The following is a 5,415-nucleotide window of genomic DNA, read 5'->3' as shown; positions in this document are numbered from 1 at the left end:
GATCTTTTTATTTTATAAAATTTCCCTTTCCTTTCTCTTCGGTTGCCTAAGACCAATCTTACCTTCGTGGATCCCACTCTATAAATTTAGACATGAAAAAAAAATGAATTTTTTTTTAACATTATGACCTATTTTACAATTATATCAATCATTTGAACTAGAAAAATGATTGATCAAGATATTTATTGCTATTGTTAATGGTTATTATCATTTATTTATTAAAAAACTTTATCAAAATACTTATAAGAGACGAAATATTTAACAATTAATATATTATTATTGTTATTATTATAATTAATTATAATAACTATAAATTATTATCATCAATAAAATTTATATATCAAATCACAAAAAAAAATATGGATGACTAATGTATGAGTTTGGCATTTTGTATAATAAAGAAATCAAATTTGTAAAAAAAAACAAAGAAAAATATAATTAAGAGGCTAATGGTTTCAAAGTTTAAAACTTGAAGGGTATAAGAGTTTTTGGTTAACCAGGAGTTAATAGGAACGGAAATTTCAGGGAGGGATTTAGAGGTCAAGTTCTTTTTTTAAAAAAAAATTTATTTTCTAGATCACTTCGTACCTACTGAGGTACGAAAAAACTTTCCAAGTTGATGAAAAGATCTTCCTGGAAACAAACTAGCCAATGGCCCAGGAAAGGGCTTTCGGACAAGACAAAGGTTTTGCCGTCGTGGAGACCAAATTAATTGGTCGACTCTGAAAGTGAAGCGCGATTCATAACCAAATGATGGTGGATGGAATTAATGGAAAGTGTATCTAGATAATCATAGTGCGCATCGCTTCGCTGCATCATACGATCAATTTACAGGAGAAGAGAAGGCAAACGTGGAAAAGTAACAAACTCAGTGTAGATCCTATTTAAACAGAGAGAGAGAGGCAGATGGAAATCTTGAAAAGAAACAAACCCAGTAAAGCAGATGGAAATCTTGAAAGGAAACAAACCAAGTAGAGAGAGACAGCAAGATTGCTTACAGCTAGACCCGATTAAGGAACGAGGCGACCTGCTCCATGAACACCCTGGCCTTCTCACAGTCGGGGTTAAGCAAGTGAAACACATGACCCTCCCCTTCAGTCTCCACAAACTCCACTTTCCCCTCCCACCCGCTCTCCTTTAATGCCTCATAATAGTCCTTTCCCTTCTTTATAAAATCCAGCTCTGCAACGCACACCATCACCCTCCGACATCCGAGCTTCGTCAACGGCGTCGCCCCCTCTGCCTCCCAATTGACCCAGTGACTCTGCATAGCACCAACATCTGGGCTAACCAGCCTCCAGAACATGTCCACAAACCCGTTCTGTTCTTTCTCTGTATCACTCAAATTTGGTCCCCAGAAAAATGGATGGACTAATACTGCCCCGCGCAATCTTACCTCTGATGATGCGGTCTCACCTGCCCTCAGCGCCATCTGATGCACGATATTGCCCCCGACGCTGTCCCCGGCAAAGAACAAGCGGTCGAGGTCGGCATGGTCCCTCAGCCACTCGTCGGACAGACCAACGGTCCACTTGATAGCTTCCCATGAGTCGTCGTAGGCAGCTGGGAGCTGGTGCTCGGGGGCGAGACGGTAGTTTACCGAGACGATGATCACGCTTGCCTTTGCCGCGAGGGCATCCTGGTAAGAATGGTAGTGAGGCGAGGAGGGGGACTCTATGATGAAACCTCCTCCATGGAAGTAGACAAGGGTGGGGAGTTTTTTGGTGGAAGAAAGGGCGGAGTGAGGGATGTAGAGACGGGCGGAGACATTGGGAGAGATGACGACGTCTTTGGAGGAGACTCCAACGTCGGAGAGGGGAGACGCCGGCAGGGTTTGGGTGCCCATGAGGCGCTCGACGGTGCCGTCGTTGTGGATGCGGACGAAGGGAGGGTATTCTTTGAAAGGTTGGTCCGCGGTCTCCATTGTTGATGATACAAGAAGTGCCAATTCCTATGCCACTGCTACTGCTAAGGAGGAGTTTGCAGACTTGGGACGTTTTGGTCTTTAATTGACAAGAAAATGTACAGTAAATAAGAATTGACTTTCTCTTAACCCACTTCGATCATTTTATGGGCGCGCTTTCTACGAAGCCGAGAAAGGCAGCGTAAAAAATAAAAATCCGGGAGGGAAAAACGAGAAGAAAGAACAAAACGCGGATAGCGAGGATCCAAAGACAATGCTATAAACAAAAACAAAAGAGAAGAAATAAGAAAAAATTATAAAAAAGAAAAATTTTAAGTTGATTTTTTTTATGCAATTTATTTTTAATTAAATTTTTTTTTTTAAAACAAACTTTTTATTCAAATATTTAAAAAGAAGAAGTTTATTTTTTAAACGAAAATACCTTTTTCAATCACAAATATCATTTTAATCAGATTTGACATTGACTTTAGGACCCAATAGCTGGCCAGATTTGATATTGACTTTTGAACCCAATAGCACATTGCGAGAGCGCACAAGTCTCGAACCTTTCTAATACAATTACCAGATCGACATTGACTATTGTCGGATCGCCCATTGTAACTACTAGATCACTCTTTTCAATTGTTGGACTGCAATTTATATTTGCACAGTGCCGGAGCCTCTATTTTGGTAGGATAGAGGAGAGAGAGGATGGGTAAAGTAAAAGTAAAGAAACATAGTTTAGGCATTTTTTTTGTTTGGGGTATTTGCATAGAAAGTATGTTTTGGAGAAAAAAGTGAGAAAAAAAATTAGGTTGGAGGTAAGTTGTATAGATAGTATAGTTTTGGTTTTGCTTTTTTAAATTTTCCCCAAAAAAAAAAATACCCCAAAAGAGCCTCTCTCCCTAAGAAAATACTTTATTTATTAATCAAAATTCAAACGGAAAAGTTTATATAAAGTTACAACCTTAAAATGTAGAATTACATATGCACCTTAAAATCTATCGGAAAGGCTGTTTTAATGTTGAAAAACCCTCTATTTGATCATCTCGACATCGAGATGTATGAATATACAAAAAAAAAAAAAAAATTGAATATCATAAAAAGTGTATCTTGCAACACATTATCTAGGACGTCATTTTTCAAGATTTTTATATCTTTATAGATCTCCTTGGTTTTAACTATTTTTGGAGTTCAAATTTTTCTAATTAGATATAAAAATATATTTTAAGATAATCTTAAGAATTTTTTACAACAATACTACATGTTACAATAAAATTTGGAGGTGCGATTTAATTGGATTGTTTAAAGTTGCAACCTTATAGAAACTGCACCCAAATTCAAATCTTCAATTATAATTCACGTATTCTTTACCCAAATTCAAATCTTCAATTATAATTCATGTATTCTTTATGGGAGTTTACATTCACCACCATAAACATAACTACTAAAATAAGATAACTAACAAAATACTATTTAGTTAAGGGAAAAGTTCATATAGAGCCTAGGCTCTAAACAATCAAATTAGAGCCTACATCAAACATTTCATTAAAAGTGGTTGTTTTGATGCCCAAATATCATCCAATTGATTATCTCGACATCAAGATGGATGAACATGAGAAAAAAAATGGATTTCAAGTTTTGGAAATAGTGCATATTGTCACACATTTTTTTACCATCAATTTTCAAGATTTTCGAGTTTTCATAGATCTGCTCGATCTACAATATTTTTTAATCTTTAAATTTTATAATTAAAGATAAAAAAATATTTCAAGGCTATTACAAAAATGTCTACTATTGAAACCATATTTCTCGACACTATTTGAAGGTGTGTTCAAATTTGATTGCTTACTTAATTCCTACCCACGCCCTCCTATTCCACAAGACATCATAAAACCTTCCTACTCTAATTTTATCTTTTATTAACAACCTAATCTACTCTGGTGAGCTAAAGAAATAACAACTACCAATTAATACCCCCAACACATTTATAACCAAAATACTCTTATCTTTTTTAGGAAAAATGTCTCCCCACTCCTTTAGAATACCTGAAAAAGGAACTATTAATTAATACCCTAACATTTGTAACCAAAATACTTTACCTTTTTAGGAAAGATGTCTCCCCAGTCCTATTAGAATACCTAACTCCAATTGCAAAAAGTTATCTAAATAAACTACTCCTATTGCACAAAGTTATCTAAATAAACTACTCCTATTGCAAAAAGTTATCTAAATAAACAATCCTATCCCTAATAGGTAACTCCACCTCCATCCTAAAGAAATAATCCTAAACATGTATTACCAATTCAAAAAAGTAAATCTTTTTTCTAAGAGATCTGTCTCTAAAACAAAGAGATTATTTCAAATTAAAGATGGACTCTAACGAGTTTATCAAACTAAACCTAAAAAGCCTAATTTTAATAATTAATAAAAATAAAATATTCTACCCGAATTCTAAAAATAAAATTAACAAAAATGTGTAACCACCATATTTTGAACTGCATCACCAAGGCTCTAAACAATAAAAAATAAAAGCTCACTTTTAAATAGTGTCGAAAAATGTAGTTTTATTAATAGAAACATTTGTGATAGCCTTAAAATACATTTTCATCTTTAATTATAAAATTTAAAGATTCAAAAAATAGTATAGATCAAGCCGATTTATGAAAACTTGAAAATTTTGAAAATTGACAATAAAAGAATGAATTACAAGATGGACTATTTCTAAAACTTGAATCCAATTTTTTCTCATGTTTATACATCTTGATGTCGCGTTTATCAATTTGAAGATATTTGAACATTAAAACAAATTTTTTTTGCGAAATTTTTGATGTGAGCTTTAATTTGACCGTTTAGTGCCTCGATTCTATATTTAAAAAAAAAAGTTTATTTTATAAATAAAAAATAATTTGATTGGACTAAATTGTCTCTCTTTTGACCAATTATTGGGAAATGCGCCATAAAATATCATAGGATAAGCTTTTGTGTCGGCATTTAAATTTTTATATCAACGAACTTTTAAAATTCATTTTGACAAGGAAGCTTGTATGGGAGAAATAAGTGTACATAATAAAAGCCTTCGCATAGGTTACAAGAGGTCACAATCAATGTTAAATAGGCAAGGAGGTCACGCCCGTTGGCGCGCTTCTATTTGTTGGGTACAAAATCCAAAATGAAAATTCTTTTATAGTGCATCCCAACCCCAACCCTTTGTTTTCATGTGTAATGACTAATTTGACATCTTTACTTTATGAAGCAGGGCTTGATTTGGCCCGCACGTGGCATCTGGTAATGTGGGCATCTCTTAACGTCAGCCACGTGGTTATTTTTTAGAAAAAATTTCGTGAAGTTCTAATTTTTTATCTTAATTCATGGTAGATTTCTTTTTTTTTTTTTTTCAAACAACATAAAAATATCTTTTTTAAGTATTTCACCGAACCTTTTTATCTTTTATCTTTCTCACTTATTCACTTTTGACTATAAAAATTAACTTCAATAAATTTTTTTATACC

At 33.9% G+C, this 5,415-nt stretch overlaps 1 pseudogene across 1 annotated transcript; it reads right to left on the bottom strand.

Moving 5' to 3' along the window:
• Window positions 1–854: 854 nt before the first annotated feature.
• Window positions 855–1,967, bottom strand: LOC105421607 (putative carboxylesterase 2 pseudogene; annotated as a pseudogene). Its single transcript, XR_016054524.1, has one exon. The product of XR_016054524.1 is annotated as a putative carboxylesterase 2 pseudogene (transcript).
• Between the last annotated feature and the right edge of the window lie 3,448 nt (window positions 1,968–5,415).

This window comes from Amborella trichopoda, chromosome 4, assembly GCF_054954075.1.
Source record: "Amborella trichopoda isolate Santa Cruz 75 chromosome 4, AtrichopodaSantaCruz75HAP2 v2.0, whole genome shotgun sequence".
Taxonomy (NCBI): Eukaryota; Viridiplantae; Streptophyta; class Magnoliopsida; order Amborellales; family Amborellaceae; genus Amborella; species Amborella trichopoda.
Note: the sequence above shows the minus strand (reverse complement) of the source record. Positions and strands in the feature narration are given on the sequence as shown.